The sequence below is a fragment of the Ascaphus truei genome, chromosome 1 (assembly GCF_040206685.1).
Source record: "Ascaphus truei isolate aAscTru1 chromosome 1, aAscTru1.hap1, whole genome shotgun sequence".
Taxonomy (NCBI): Eukaryota; Metazoa; Chordata; class Amphibia; order Anura; family Ascaphidae; genus Ascaphus; species Ascaphus truei.
In genome coordinates, this window is record NC_134483.1 from 159,135,777 (window position 1) to 159,153,734 (window position 17,958).

A 17,958-nucleotide genomic window follows, 5' to 3' on the forward strand; every position below is an offset into this window, starting at 1 on the left:
GACCAGGTCCTGGTCTCTTGCCGAGTGACCCTGTACAGATTTCTCGCTCTCTGAGTCGGAGCCCGCGCTCTGCAACGGTGGATCATAGCTGCCCGCCAGAGCCATCTCACTTTTATTAAAAGTCAGTTAGCAGCGGGACCCCCCCTCTTAGCCTTAGTCCTCGTTGGTATCCTGGTGTATTCCGATTGATATATCAGCCCCCGTTAGTGAGCTGCGGTATCTGCGTTTGCCGATTATGTAAAATACTAGCGGCGGTAGAATTTATGGAGCTCAAACGCTAAGCGTCCATATACCTTGCCGTCGTGCATGCATCTCCCTATTGTGTGTTTTTTTTTAACAGATTCTTTCCATATGTTTTGTATTTTTCATAATCTGATCTTTACACCAAGTTGGGGCATCTTGGGATGTCGGATGTTGGGATGTCGGGCATCTTGGGATGCCACTCACGGCAGCATTACCTTCTTTTTTATGGGATAGCACTGATGTAATTAACTCTTTAGAAGATGTTATATGGGAAGAGCACTTTATTTGGGTCACTTTAGATGTGGCGTCACTTTATACATGTATACGTCACGTACAAGGTTTAGAAGCCATCACTTATTTTCTAAATTTTGATAATTCTCTATCTAGCACACAACAGCAATTCATTGTAGATAGTATTAGTTTTATACTTCAACACAATTATTTTTCTTTTGAAAAACACTTCTATCTCCAGACCACTGGGACGGCCATGGGAACCCGACTTGCTCCTACTATGCTGGTCTTTTCTTAGGGAAGTGGGAACTTGATGTTGTTTGGAATAACAACACCGATAGACAATATCTAAAATATTACCGACGATACATTGATGACATCTTAATTATCTGGTCAGGCACGCGTGATGACTTAGATTTGTTCATTAGGTATTCGAATACCAATGATAGAAACCTTGTTCTCACTGGGGAAAACAGTAGTCAGGAAATTAATTTCCTGGATCTTAAGATGCTGATTCAAAATAATAGTATCGTTACAAAAATGTTTTTCAAATCAGTAGACGTGAATTCCTACTTGGACCGAAACAGCAATCACTCTAGGCTATGGCTAGATAATATTCCTTATGGCCAGATTCTGCGTGTCCGTAGGAACTGTTCACAGATTACTGGTTTTGATATACAGACACAAAGTTTAGCCAGTAGATTTATTGACAAGGGATATGATGAGACACTTGTCAACAGATCTATCAAGAAAAGTAGAGAAATCCCTAGAAAATACTACCTAAAAACAAAAGAATTAACTCTAAGAGAAATGTTTATAGTGATACACCAATATTTATCTCTAGGTTCTGTAAACAAGAAAACAAAGTGAGAGGAATCTTTAAGAAACATTGGGACATCCTTAAAATTGACCCTATTTTGTAAAATACACTACCTTCTAATCCCAAAATAGCGTTTACGAAAGCTAAGAATATTAAAAATCGCTTGGCGCCGAGTGTTTTAAAAAAGGCTGACACTATTGTACCTCTGACTGGTAACTTTCTGGCTAAACCAATTGGAAATTACACATGTGGCAGATGTGTGGTTTGCAAATATATGATAAAGGACAAAGTGATTTGTGACAATAGAAGGGGCAACACTTTTGCTGTAAATCAGTTCCTTAATTGTCTAACTTCTTTTGTTGTTTACGCAATAGATTGCCCATGCCAACTTTTATATGTTGGGAAAACGAGCAGAGCTCTTAAAGTGCGTATCTGCGAGCATATCAATGGGATACAAAATGCACAACTAAATTTGGATAGGGGCAAATCTATTCATAATTTAGCCCAGCATTTCTTAACGTATCATGATGGGAAAGTGGACATGTTTCGCTTTCGAGGTTGTCCCCAGAGACCCTAGGAGAGGGGATAGGGATAATTTCTTTCTCCGAAGGGAACAATACTGGATTCTTACGTTGGGTAGTAAATCACCTGGAGGACTCAATGAACTAATAGAGCTGGATCCATTCTTGAAATAAAATCAAATAATCAATATATCGGTTTCAGCCAACTATTCTTCTACCTAACACCCTGTGCAATAATGTGCACTTTCCCCCCACTCTTTTTTCCTTTTTTCTTTAATAGAAATGGGGGGGGGGGGGTACCATATGTGAAATTGGTCCAATATCACCTGGTAGTCACTACATCTTGAATAAATGAATGAACATCATAAAAGTTTAATGTTTGGACTTCATTATATTTGTATTCATTTTCTGTGTATAAGCCACGAATCCTGAATAAGTGAATGAATATCTTAGAAGTTTTAATGTATGGACTTCATTATGTTTGATAATTAATTTGTATTAATTTTCTGTGCATAAGCCAAGATTTAATTATTATGTATCACTAATTATTTGTGTGGGTCCTGGTAGAATTAATTCTATTGGATGTATTATTATAGTTACACAACTCAAGTAGATTACTTATTTTATAATTTGCAGTTCAGGTTTTATACATATTAATATTAGGAAAATTATCCATGTTTGAGTTCATTTTTATTTATAAATAGGATGTATAATGGATAATAATCAATATTTATGTTTCTTTGGTATACATAAATTAAGGTTTCTGCGAGGTCAACTTTGACCATGGTATAATTTGTGTAAGCTGTGTGTAAATACATATACTATTTCATTCTTTGTTAGGGTGTTATGTTCGTATATACATATATGTCATTAACAGTTTGTTTTATTGATTTATAATATTGGTACATGTTTGGTATATTATAACTGTTATTACCATCTAGATAAGTGTCCTGCGAGCTTTGCTCTGACACTTGCAATTGTATGTGCAAGCTGCGATGGGTTGGATGTATTTTTATCTACCATCTCTTGCTAATGTCTCTACTAAAATATTTTTATTTAAATACTATTTCATTCAAATAATGGATTTTTTAAATAATATACTTTTTAAGGGATTTATATAAAGGGTACTAGCCCCTTTTTTCTTATGAATTGCAAAGGTTTTATTTTTGTCATATGTATTTTTTGTTAAATGAGTTTGTTTTTCTGTATGTAGGTCTCTAGTATAGTTACATAGGGAACTGATTGGAAGGTTGAACCACCTGATATAGGAAGTGTTTGGCATTGGTGGATGCATTAACCTACGGAGGTATTTAAGTATCACCATGCGATCACATGACCAAGCCCTGAAGAAGTGTCCTTTGACACGAAACGCGTAGGTGGTGACGTCATACGCAGCGACGTTACGTCCGTGACGACGGACTTCCGTGCTGCTGCCCCAGAACAACACAAGGACGCTACTAGGAGATCCCCTGGAGTTACTAGGTCTATAATATACCAACTAGGCCACCTAGTGCTCCCTTTTCTTTATACCAACTGGGGGGTTCTCTTTTAGTTTATGGGTGTTAGTACCCTATCCTTGGTGGGTGTCACGGGTGTCCTTCGATCGATTGGATCGTTTTGAATGTAGTGTCTTATGATTCTCATTGTGATACAATTTTTTGTGGAAACTTTTGTTTTATATTATAAAGATATATGTATTAATTTTAGTTTCCTGGTTCTCCTTTTCATGCGCTCCTATTTTTGTGTCTATATGTGCTGAGTTTGATCACGCTGATCAAGGGAGATTAGGAGTTGCTGGGGAGACTGGATTAGCCGAGGGAGAGCAACTGGAGGGACAGCGCGCACAAATACCTCCTTCATCTACAGAAATGCTCCCTGAATCGTGTGGGAGATGCCGATTACTTTGCCTGGGACTTCGAGGCTCTTAGATCAGCCAGGTGATGTGTCTGGGCAGCAAGGGAATCCAGTCATCTTTACACTGATGACGCGCGTGTGGATGACGAGTTATGAGAGTCCATGGAAACAGCTGATGCCTTCCCACTACGTGCTGCCATGTTCGCCGCTACCCCAGCAGCAGTTTCTTGTCGCCACTGCACGTTCCCTGCCGCTACCTTTAAATAAAAGTCGCTTTCATTTTTTTTTTTTTTGTAACATTTATATTAGGAAACAGGCAAGGTTACAGGCAAATATCACATCACAGTATCCTAATACACTTTGATTTTCAAATTTTCCATGTTGGAGGAGGGGGGGAGTGTACCGCCAAGAGTGGCGCGACCTCTGGGTCACCGGGTGACCAGGGGAGCGAGAGGTCTGAAAAAGAGAGGGGGATGGGGGGGGGGGGGTGAGCCTCCCGTGCCGCTGACCCTGGCGTCCTTCAGGCTGTGGCCTGGGTGGTCATAGTTTCTCCTATCGGATTCTCTCGGGTGTCAGTGAATCTCCCAGGGTTCACAGATTTTGTAGTGACTTGTAGTCTTGCGTTTGAGAAACGCCGTCAGACTTTCCATAAGCATTACGTCGTCTATTCTTCTCTTAACCGCCTGAATGGAGGGGGGAGAGATCTTTTTCCAGGAGAATGCCACAGCACACCTAGCCGCGGTAAGGATGGAGGAGATTAATTTTCCTACCGGGAGGTCAATTTCCTCTATTGGCCTGCCCAGGAGGAAGGTCAGTGGATCTGGGGCTAATGAGAGGCTAGTTACCTCTTGGATTAAAGTTTGGATAGAAAGCCAAAATTTTGGGATTTTTGGGCATGGCCACCAAATGTGGGCCATGTCTCCTCTCTGTCCACAGCCTCTCCAACACAGATCTGAGGCCAGGGCGTAGATTTGCTTCAATCTAACTGGGGTAAGATACCAGTGAAACATGATTTTGTAGATATTCTCTTTTGTTGTGGTACAGATGGAAGTTCCTGAAGCAGCGTCCCATATATCCTCCCAGTCTTCTCTATCTATATCTATACTTAGTTCCGCCGCCCACTTGGACATGTAGTCGTGAGTGGAGGGGCCTGCTGTTCTCTCCATACCAGCGTATATGTTAGAGATCAATGCTGTTTGATGTGTACTAGTTCGGCAGAGTCTCTCAAAGTTGGTGAGGGGAGGATACTCAAATTTTGGGGACAATTTTTGGAGAAAATGTCTAATTTGGAGATAGTCGCTTTCATTTTTTATTATACTCTGGGAAGAAGCCCCGAGGGGTGAAACAGTCAGCGAGTGGAGTGAGATTTTTGGGGGATCCAGTCTCCTATTTGTGTGTTGTGCTTCACTTGCACTTTTACACTAGTTTTTGGATTTCGGACTTGCTCCGTTTTGTTGATTTTCTCACATCTTTGCTGATCCAGCTGAGTATTTACCCCTTCCCACACTGACTTATTCGTGACAGGGGGGTTTTGTTTGTGTGTTTACAGAGTGTAGCAGCTATACTCTGTTCTCGCTGTAACAGCTTTCCTGCTAGACAGTGTGATAGTTTGACGTTAGAGTCTGCCTATCATTCCTGCAGTCCTATTCACATCCTGTGTACTGCTACACCAATTATTCTGTTCTATACGGCACATGCTTAGTTATTTTCCTGACTTAGCCTTTTACCATTTAAGCTATTTTGTCTTGTTGTGACCTGCTGGTTACGAGTACACAGGGATAGTCGCTTTGTGTCCCCTGTATACTTATTACAGCTAGGATCATTGATCCGCATACATATTGTGTCCTTTCTGTGTTCAGAGAGTATTCACTGTGATCCCCTTTTTTTAAATGTTTTTATCCCTGTCCATTTTTTGTTTTACCATGTTCTAATACATTTGTCATTCTTTGGTACACTCCAAGTGCTCTATTTGGGATTACTTTTTCTTGTATGTTGTCATATTCTCTTAATCCCTGAGCACCACCAGCTACCCCAATGTAAAGGGTATTATTATTTCTGCTTTTCTATTGGAGTACCTTTATATATGTTGGTGTGACTGCGGTACTTATTTGTTTAGTGTATATACTGTATATAATGGAATACAGGTGCGCGAAAAATCAGTGAATGGCAATGAATGGTGAATTTCCAAAATGCAGCCACAATGTTCCTAATCTCACACAAAGACACAAATATATAGAAAACAACAGTTAAACAAAGTGCGCAAATAGGTAAACAAATGTGATAAAGTGTTACAAGTAAGCTGTGTCTCGAAGAAGAGTATCCGAGATTGCAAAAAAGTCCCAACTTCTTTCAATCCTACGGGAAATAAAGAAAAGTTACAATAGTGAAGAACTGAAAATAAAATGTATGCGCAGCAAGACGATTGGCTACTTACAATGTAGCAGATGAAAACGGGCAATGTGGGTGTATGCCACCACACGACCAAACAAAAGGTAAGTCTCCCTCTCACATCCGAAGGGTCCGTTGGGGGCTGTTACTCCAGTAGCAGGATCTCGCGATAGGTGCTCGAAGTCCCGTTCTTGTGACGTCAGGAGGTGGTGGGGAAATTGGTTTGTTGTGATGTTATCTCCGATCCCACCGCTGTAATTACCTCCTCTTTGGTCAACGATATGGGAGCAGTAATGACGGATAGGTCTAATACACTCTAACAACCCTATGCGTTTCATTCCTCACGTTGGAACTTCATCAGACCCCTGATAGATATATATATATATATATATATATATATATATATATATATATATATATATATATATATATATATACATATACATATACATAGTTAGGTCCGGAAATAATTGGACACATACAAGTTTTGTTATTTCGGCTGTGTACCAAAATAAATTCAAGTTACAGTTAAATAATGAATATGGGCTTAAAGTGCAGTCTATCAGCTTTAATTTGAGGGTATTCACATCCAAATTGGAGGAAGGGTTTAGGAATCTTTTTTTTACATCTCTTTAATATGTAGAACCCTCTTTTTCAAGGGACCAAAAGTAATTGGACAATTTACTCAAAAGCTGTTTCATGGACAGGTGTGGGCTATTCCTTCGTTATTTCATCCTCAATTAAGCAGGTAAAAGGTCTGGAGTTGATTCCAGGTGTGGCATTCGCATTTGGAAGCTGTTGCTATGAACCCAAAACATGCGGTCAAAGAAGCTCTCAATGCAAGTGAAACAGGGCATCCTTAGACTGCAAAAAAAAAAATCCATCAGAAAGATAGCAGGAACATTAGGAGTGGCCAAATCAACAGTTTGGCACATTCTGAGAAAAAAAGAACACACTGGTGAGCTCTGCAATACAAAAAGGCCTGGGCGTCCACGGAAAACAACAGTGGTGGATGATCGTAGTATCCTTTCCATGGTAAAAAAAAAAAACCCTTAACAACATCCAGCTAAGTGAAGAACACTCTCCAGGAGGTAGGCATATCATTATCCAAGTCTACCATAAAGAGAAGACTTCACGAGAGCAAATACAGAGGATTCACCACAAGGTGCAAACCATTCATAAGCCTCAAGAATAGAAAGGCCAGATTAGACTTTGCCAAACAATCTCTAATAAAGCCAGCCCAGTTTTGAAACAGCATTCGTTGGACAGATGAAACTAAGATTAACCTGTACCAGAATGATGGGAAGAAAAAAGTATGGAGAAGGCTTTGAATGGCTCATGATCCGAAGCATACCACATCATCTATAAAACATAGTGAAGGCAGTGTGATGGCATGGGCATGCATGGCTTACAATGTTACTGGGTCACTAGTTTTTATTGATGATGTGACAGAAGACAGAAGCAGCCCGATGAATTCTGAAGTGTATAGGGATATATTGTCTGCTCAGATTCAGCCAAATTCAGCGTAGTTGATTGGACGGCGCTTCACTTTACGGATGGACAATGACTGAAAACATACTGCGAAAGCAACCCAGGAGTTTTTTAAGGCAAAGAAGTGGAATATTCTGCAATGGCCGAGTCAATCACCTGATCTCAACCCGATCGAGCAAGCATTTCACTTGCTGATAACAAAACTTAAGGCAGAAAGACCCACGAACAAACAACAACTGAAGACAGCTGCAGTAAAGGCCTGGCAAAGCATCACAATGGAGGAAACCCAGCTTTTGGTGATGTCCATGCGTTCCAGATTTCAAGCAGTCATTGCCTGCAAAGGATTCTCGACAAAGTATTAAAAATGAATATTTTATTTATGATTGTGTTAATTTGTCCAATTACATTTGAGCCCCTGAAATAAGGGGACTGTGTTTGAAAATGGGTGCAATTCTTAAACGTTTCATAGGATATTTTTGTTCAACCCCTTGAATTAAAGCTGAAAATCTGCACTTCTATTGCATCTCGGTTGTTTCATTTCAAATCCATTGTTGTGGTGTACAGAGTCAAAATTATGAAAATGATCTCAGTGTCCAATTATTTCCGAACCTAACTGTATATACATACAATGTCTCATTTTTTATTATTCATTTTATTCATTTTTTATTTTTACTCATTTTTCCTTCCTGCTTTTTTTTCTGTTACCCTTCTTTGTTGTTTTATTTTCTACTTACATTTTCCCTCTTCGTTTTAGAAATGTCATTAGCAATTATATTGTGGTATACAAATGCTTATTCTTTTGTTTTTATTAACTTATGATATTTTTCATTTTGTATGTTCTTTACGTTTCTACTTTTGGCAGATTTGGACACTATTAGGTTTATGCACATGTTCTTTTTCTGTTTAATAAAGTTTTTTTTTCTTTCTTGTTTTAAACCAATCAGGGTTGAGCACCCTTTTAGAATGGGTGTATACCCTTTAGATAGTAGCACGTGACATCAGAGTACCCATAAGTTCTCCCTCAGCTATGATTAAAGTTTTGTACATTTTGAATACCCTTTAGATCTATGGGGATTCGTACCTATGGTGGCCTGTTGGCTCTGGATATGCAGATTGGCTCTGATATATATATTACACCATGAGGAAGCGCTCTGCGTGAAACGCGTTGCGTGATACTGCCTCTAGAGGTTATTTTGATATGATTCAATAAAAACTTTCAGATTTTTATATGAATGTGTGGATACATTTTTTCATCCTGGATAGTGCTTTGCCTTAACTCTCCCTTTTGAAAAAGGCATTGGTCTGATAAACCAACTGGCCTGAATTTGGGGTATAAAAGGGTTTGACTAAGAATTTGGTGCTTTCGGAGTTATTTGCAATTGTGGCGGTAGATATTTTGTCTGATTTATTTAAAAATATATATTTTTTTTGTTCAGATAATTTAGGTGTGGTTTTTGCTATTAATAAGATTTCTACTTCTCCTTCGGTGATTCAAATGTTAAGACATTTTGGACATCCTAGTGTTATAAATGAGCAAAATGTTTTGGCGGATTTAAATCCGCCCCAAATTAATCGGTTCTTTTGGCCCGGGGCTTAAAAAATGTCCTGTTTTTAAAATATAGGTTTGAAGCATGGGGTCGCTGGAGCTAAACTGCATTATTTTCAGCTCCGGGGACCCCGTGATACACAGCTCCGTAGGGGGTGCCAAATGAAAGCCATGACCAGGACATTTAAACTGCAGAAAGATACCAGCACCGCCTACAGAGGTGTGTATCTCAGGAAGCATGGGGTTCTGGGAGCTGAAAATAATGTGGTTTAGCTCCAGTAACCCCCTACTTCAAATCTCAGCTCAGGAGACCCACTCCTTCAAATCTATTAATATATACAGGTGAACCCCATTATAGCGCCGTCCTCGTGGTCCACCCGAGACCACCGCGTTAGTAACGGGTCGCGAAAAACAAAATGGCCGCCGCGGGAAAAAAAATGGCCGCTGCATCACTGCTACCGCGTCTGCCGGAGGGAAAGCTGAGAACTCTCCCAGCGTTCCCAGACCCGGTGGGGCAGCGGCAACCACACACAGCTCTTACCTGGCATCTGGCAGCTCTGCTTCCCGTCTCTGTTAGTGTTAGGAATGCCCAGCATATAACTGCTGTGTTACGATCGCACTGCGCATGTGCATGGGATCGGCTTTCAAAGAAGAGACTATGGCGTCCCTGCTTTGTTTACATGAGCCATGTGCCGTGACGTCACATGACCCCGCTGGAACGGAACTGCAGAGGAGCAGGGGGAACAGGCAGCCCACATCTAACAAGCTGCACCGAGTGCAGCGAGTGCACAGAGCGCCCACAGAACACCGTGTGAACACCGTGTTTGAGAAGGGGGTTACTGTGAGTAGGGAGGGGGTTACTGTTTGAGCAGGGGGGATATTTTTAGCAGGAGGGTACTGTACTGTGAGCAGGTGGGGGGATACTGTGAGAGAGGGGGGGGGTACTGTACGCAGGGAGGGTACTGTGTGAGCAGGGTGTACTTTGAGCAAGGGGGGGCTGTGAGCAGGGGGGGATGTTTTGTCCCAATTTTGCCCGACCACCCCCAAAAAAAAAAAATGTAAATTTAAAAAAAAAAATAATTAAAAAAAAACGGGAGCCACGTGAAAACCGTGTTATAAACGATTTCGCGTTATAACGGGTCGCGCTATAATGGGGTTTACGTGTATATGAACAAAAAGTGTTTCCGCACAACCTATTTGAAAGTGTAAGTATAAGATTATGTGAATCAAGGGTGAAAAAGTGATTAAAAAAATATACAATGTATTTAACCCTTTATTGATTATAAAGTGCTGCTCCAGATAGACCTTTCCAGGGTAAAAGAACACATTATATACAGAACAGGAGTGCAGCTCTCATCGGATATGTGGAGAAACAAATAACACAAAATAGTGCAGCACAGTAGTATAAAAATAGAATACCAGTAAACCAGTGTCAAATGTACTGTCATATTCTCTAGCCTGCTGTACCTATGCTTTGCCACCGGGACTGCTGCCACTCTAATGTCTTGTTATAGCCTGCAGTACCTAAACTTGTCCACCGGGATTGCTGCTGCTAAACTAGGAACATTCCAGAACCTGTTACCTGACACCTCTGCACCTGTGCTCCACCTCTCAGCCTGCCTATATAAACCTCCCTTTCCTGTTCCTCCTTGCCTGTTTATACTGGTTCCTTAGCACCTGCAAGGTTCTTGTGTTTACTGCTGTGTTAGCTTTTGCTATCATCCTGTTCCAGTTTCCTCGTTGCCGACCTCTGCTTGTTTCCTGACTTCGCTACCTGCCGCCTGCCTCGGACCCCTGCTTGTTACCGGACTTCGCTACCTGCCGCCTGCCTTGGATCTCTGCTTGTGACCCCTACTTCGCTCCCTGCTGTTCCTGCCACTGGGATCCACTTCAGCCGAAGTTCAATCCTTGACAGAATAAACAGGACCTACCATGGATTCCGCTGGAACAGACCCGACTCAGGCTCAGACACTCCATGACTTGCAACATATCATGGTTGGTTACCAGGAACAACAAAGACACGTGTTTAATCGTCTTGGCCGCTTAGAATAAAAAGCCGCCACTGCGGAAGCTGAGAATCGTGAACTACGTGCAGCCTTAATCACCTTGTCTGGTCAAAACACTGTGACTGTGCAAACCGCACCCCGTGTAACCCTTCCGGAAAAATTTGGAGGAAAAAGACAATCTTTTCGGGATTTCCTTAATCAATGCAGACATGTGTTCAAGCTTCAGCCTACCATCTATAATACCAACGAAGCCCGGGTTGGACTGATCATAACCCTGCTCAAGGATGAGGCCCTTGCTTGGGTCTCCCCTATGTTAGAACAGGATAGCCCACTACTAAGGGACCTGGAGGAGTTTATCGATGCCATGAGTCTTATTTTTGATGACCCAAATCGTAGTGCAACCGCTGAGGCAACTCTGAACAATCTTCGTCAAGGAAGACGCTCGGCAGCTGAGTACGCCGCTGAATTCCGCAGATGGGTTAACGATACTGAGTGGAATGAGGCCGCGCAGAAATATCATTTTCGGCAGGGTCTCTCGGAGCAAGTTAAAGACGAACTAGCCCGGGTGGAGACCCCAGAGAGATTTCAGGACTTTGTCCGTTTATGCATTCAAATTGATCGTAGGCTTACGGAAAGATGATTGGAGAGACAGGGGTTCATGCCAAGCACCCCCGGGTTTAGAGATGTCAGTACCCCAAGACGTTCCAGGGAGACGGAGGAGGAGCCGATGCAAGTAAATACACTGCGGGGACCCATCTCAACCGGGGAAAGGAATAGACGCCGAACAGAAGATCTCTGTTTATATTGCGGAAACGATGGGCACTATCTCGCTGATTGCCCAAACAAGTCCAGGCGGTCTTCTTTCCAGAGCCCTAGAAGAAATCAGCTGCACGCTATTTCAAAAACTGTTCTCTCTGCTTCTCAAAGGAAAGATAACCCTCCTTCGCTACACCCTCACCTCCTGGTTCCTATTATCATCGAGGAAGGAACACATCGTTTTTCAACCACAGTAATGGTCGACTCAGGGGCGGCAGGGAATTTTATGGACATAGAATTCGCCAAGAACAATTCGGTATCATTTGTAGCCAAGGAATCGCCAGAAAGGATGGAAGTCGTTGACGGTTCTCCCTTGAGCTCTGGACCTGTTACCCATGAAACCAGCAACTTAACACTAATCATGGAGCCCAATCACCAGGAGAAGATTTCATTTGGTCTCATTCCATCACCTTTGTTTCCAGTGATTCTGGGAATTCCATGGCTCATGATCCATAACCCACTAATCGACTGGAAGACCAAGACACTCACGTTTCCCTCGGAGCACTGTCAGCTAGCCTGTCTACCTAAAACTCCTATACCAGAGTGTGTAGGAATACATAAGATTTCCTCGTCTCAAGAAAATCTTCTGCCGGCTCCTTACTCTGAGTTTTTAGATGTGTGTGACAAGAAGAACGCGGATACGCTTCCCCCACATCGCTCTTATGACTGTCCCATTGAATTATTACCGGGTGCTGCTATTCCTTTTGGAAGAATTTATTCCCTCTCAGAACCGGAATTGAAGGTCCTCAATGACTACCTACAGGAGAACCTATCAAAGGGTTTTATCCGACCCTCTACTTCTCCAGCAGGCGCTGCGCTCTTCTTCGTGGGAAAAAAAGACGGTTCTCTACGCCCCTGCATTGACTATCGGGAACTAAATAAGATAACGGTGAAGAACAGGTACCCATTACCTCTGATTCCTGAACTATTGGAAAGAATTCGGTCAGCCAAGATCTTTACCAAATTAGATCTCAGAGGAGCGTATAATTTGGTCCGCATTCGACCCGGTGACGAATGGAAAACAGCCTTCCGAACCCGTTATGGGCACTATGAATATCTGGTGATGCCTTTCGGACTCTGTAATGCCCCTGCTACCTTCCAGCATTTAATCAATGATGTCCTCCGAGAGTTATTGGACCAATTCGTAGTGGCATACCTGGATGACATCCTAGTCTTCTCAGATAACATCATGGATCACCAGAGACATGTCCGAATTGTCCTTGGGCGTCTCCGTAAGTACAATTTATACATCAAGTTAGAAAAATGCGAATTCGAAAAAACCAGCATGCAATTTCTCGGTTACATCATCTCTCCCGAGGGTTTGAGTATGGACCCAGGCAAGATTCAAGCCGTGGTGGAATGGCCAATCCCTCGGAATGAAAAGGACATTCAGAGATTTGTGGGTTTTGCCAATTTCTATAGACGTTTTATTAAAAATTTCTCTGGCATTATTGCCCCAATCACCCAACTCACACGGAAGGAATTCCCCTTCAAATGGTCTCCTAAAGCGGATGCGGCATTCGAACAATTGAAGTCACTCTTCACATCTGCCCCTATCCTCATCCATCCAAATCCAGAATTACCATTCATCTTGGAAGTGGATGCATCCGACTCCGCTGTTGGTGCCATTCTGTCACAAAGAATTGGACCCAAGATGCTCCTTCATCCATGTGCTTTTTATTCATACCAAATGTCAACAGCTGAACGAAATTATGACATCGGAAACAAAGAACTCTTGGCTATAAAAGCTGCATTCTCTGAGTGGAGACATCTACTGGAGGGGGCCAATCATCCAATTACGGTCTTTACGGATCATAGGAACTTAGAATTCATTCGATCCGCAAAGAGACTGTCTGCGCGACAAGCCAGATGGGCTCTCTTCTTTGCAAGATTTCAGTTCCACATTTCATACCGCCCTGGCTCCAAGAATGGGAAAGTCGACGCTTTGTCACGGTCCTTTCCGAATCCTAGCTCAGACAAAGAGCAAGAAGAAACTATTCTTCCAAAAAGAAATTTTTTGGGCGTCACATTCTCTGCCGATCTCCTCACACGAATAAAGGGAGCCTACTCAAATGACACTTTTCTTAAAAACCCTCCTCCGGAAGCAGAACTATTTCTATGTGATGGTCTCTGGAACTGTAATGATCGTCTGTTCGTTCCTAAGGAGGTAAGATTAGAGGTGCTCCAATTAATGCACGACTCCCGACCCGCGGGTCACCCAGGTGTCCTCAAGACACAGGAACTGTTGTCTCGCTCTTTTTGGTGGCCTAAATTAGCACAAGATGTTAAAGACTATGTCCTCTCCTGTGAAACTTGTGCTAGGACCAAGACCCCTCGAGCATCACCCGTGGGTTTACTGCAGCCTCTTCCGGTTCCAACTCGTCCTTGGGGGTCCATATCAATGGATTTTATTGTTGACCTGCCACGATCAAATGGACATAATACCATCCTGGTAGTGGTGGATCGACTTACAAAGATGGCTCACTTCATTGCAGCACAGAATCTTCCTTCTGCAGACCAGACAGCCAAGTTGATTGTGAAAGAGGTGTTTCGGCTTCACGGGGCTCCTGATGAGATCATATCCGATAGAGGGGTACAATTCACTTCAAAATTTTGGAGGACCTTCTGTTCCTCTCTAGGAATTCGTTTAAATTTATCGTCTGGCTATCATCCACAATCCAATGGCCAAACAGAAAGGACCAATCAGACTTTGGAACAATACTTACAATGTTTTGTTTGTCATCTCCAGGATGACTGGATTGATTTCCTACCATTAGCTGAGTTTTCATACAACAACTCACATCATTCATCGACTCAGAAGAGCCCCTTTTTCTCAAATTATGGATTTCATCCAACCTTTATTCCTCGTTTTCCATCTTCAGGCCCCATTCCGGCAGTTACAGAGAAACTGGAGACTCTGCGAGACATCCAGGAGACCCTCAAAGAGACGCTTCGTGAGACTCAAGTAAAGTACAAAAGAGCAGCAGACCAACACCGCAGACCGTCCCCAGAATTTCAAGTCGGGGATAAAGTCTGGCTTTCTACAAAAAATCTACGTCTAAAGGTTCCAACCATTAAATTGGGCCAAAAGTACATCGGGCCTTTTCGCATCTCAGCACTAATAAATCCAGTGTCCTTCAGATTAGAGCTTCCTGAGACCATCAAAATACACCCTGTGTTTCACTCTTCTCTGCTGAAACCTTTCCGTGAGAACCCATTTCCTGGACGGAGACTTCCTCCCCCTGAACCCATCCTCGTGGATAACGAAGAGGAATTCATTGTGGAAAGAATTTTGGATTCCAGGTTACACCGAGGGAAACTACAGTACCTGGTTCACTGGGGGGGCTATGGCCCAGAGGAGAGGTCTTGGGAACCCAAAGATTTTGTACATGCTCCGCGACTAGTCAAAGCTTTCCACCGACGATATCCAGACAAGCCTAGCAAGGATCGTCCGGAGAACGCTCTTGGGAGGGGGGAGTAATGTCATATTCTCTAGCCTGCTGTACCTATGCTTTGCCACCGGGACTGCTGCCACTCTAATGTCTTGTTATAGCCTGCAGTACCTAAACTTGTCCACCGGGATTGCTGCTGCTAAACTAGGAACATTCCAGAACCTGTTACCTGACACCTCTGCACCTGTGCTCCACCTCTCAGCCTGCCTATATAAACCTCCCTTTCCTGTTCCTCCTTGCCTGTTTATACTGGTTCCTTAGCACCTGCAAGGTTCTTGTGTTTACTGCTGTGTTAGCTTTTGCTATCATCCTGTTCCAGTTTCCTCGTTGCCGACCTCTGCTTGTTTCCTGACTTCGCTACCTGCCGCCTGCCTCGGACCCCTGCTTGTTACCGGACTTCGCTACCTGCCGCCTGCCTTGGATCTCTGCTTGTGACCCCTACTTCGCTCCCTGCTGTTCCTGCCACTGGGATCCACTTCAGCCGAAGTTCAATCCTTGACATGTACATTGCAATATGCAAAAGTATATAGGTGTGTTGCACACCAAGACAGTGCAAATAAATGCAAAAAATTATGCGATACTTGCGCACAACACCGGAGCTCCTGGTTCAGGGATGGCCTACCTGCAGCAATCCAGATACACAGCAAAAAGAGATGATCCAGGGCTCCACAGGTTTTTCAGCAAACCTATGATAAAGCCCCATGTAAGGCCGAAACGTTGTGTATCATGGAATAAAATTCTTTTGCTGAAAAACCTGTGGAGCCCTGGATCATTTCTTCTTGCTCACACATTGCAAGCCAACTTTTGAAAAGTTAGTAGAGATTTCAAAATACTATCTAGAGGGTTTACCTTTACGCATCCGTCTCAATAATCTTACAAGCCATGAAAAACTGGATTTAGATATGCTAAAAAAGATAAAACCATAGTCATTAAATCTGTACAAGATTACAGGAAAGAAGCACTTAGACAATTAGAAGAGAGTCACTCCTATTCTAGACTTTGAAAAAATTCCACTCATGATTATATGATAGAATTTCATGATCTACTATTCATGGGAAAAATGAGTCATAAAGAATTTGAATTTCTTATCTGTCCACATTCTGTCATACCTGTGTTTCACCATCTCCCAAAGATCCACAAGTCGCTCACCTGCCCACCTGGCCAGTCCATCATGTTGAGCATCAGATCTTTTGGAGATGGTCTGTCACGGTATGTGGACAGCTTCTTACAGCCCTTAGTGGCTACATTGCTATCATATATACAAGATAAAACGGACTTATTGGTTTCCATACAGGATGTACAATGGGCTAATGACTACAGATAGGTAATAATGGATGTTACTTCACTTTATACTATTATTGAGCACACTCACGGGCTAAAAGCCATACAGCACCTTTTTCCAGTTTCCAATTTCTCAATTTCATTTTGCACTTTTCTCTCAGAATCCATTATGCTTTAACTCACTCACAATTATTTTCGTTTTGACTCTCAGTACTACTTACAGCTCACTGGTACAGCAATAGGGACTTCATTTGCCCCATCCTATGCCAACTTATTTATGGGGTTTTGGGAATCACATCATATTTATGGTGAGATTAATTCTTTTAGATCACATATTGTTTTATATAAAAGGTACATTGATGACCTTATATTTATTTGGAAAAGTGATGGCACCAAACGGCAAACATTTTTTGACACACTTAATAATAACACTTTTAATTTGAAATTCACTATGGAACCATCATATCAATTACTAGGATGTTACATTGTATGTAGATAATAAACCAGAAAAAAAGAACTCGGCTAAAATAGCACTCAATAACCTAGGTATGCGAAATGAAATAAGTTAAAATTAATCTTTAATAAGTAAAATGTTAAAATAATGTGTGCACATAAAAGGACACATGAAGGTGATAGAACGGCACGAACACCAATAAGTGAATCAAAACAATACATGTGTTAAACTAAATGATGCAAAACATAAGAATAAAATTCCAATTGTGACAGATAAGTGAAATATAAAGGTCTAATATCCCAGATTAAACCCTCTGGTGAGACCTGTCTTCACGGGTTCCAAGATGCATGGATATTTCTGATACAATCCAGGGGGATCATATAAGGGAAAGAAAAGACAAACAATGCAAAAAATAAGTGCAGATGTTTAAAGTGTCTGGGGATAAGGCACTAATAGTATTCTTGGCACTTATGTGCAGCCTACTCACAGGATACAGAAGAATTATAGGCACTTGCAATGTCCAGTATTACTGTACCTCTCATTTTCTACTGGACAGAGTGTCCAAATACAGGACAGTCCAGTTCAATACCGGACACCTGGCAACCCTATCGCTGAGCTGAGTAATAAGATCAGGAGAAGAATTAACATAATCAGCAATTTGCATTTCATTGTTAGTGTAATTGTATGTGTCCACGGTCATTTTTTTAAAGGGAAAAAAATGATGATCTCTGTGGTTGCACATGGTTTGTCTGCTGCACCTCACGTCTATTGTTCTTATGAAATGATCCTGGTGGCCGCTGATTTGTACCCCTTGCTGTTCTTGAATAATATGAGGCGTTATCCTGTTGATTACTA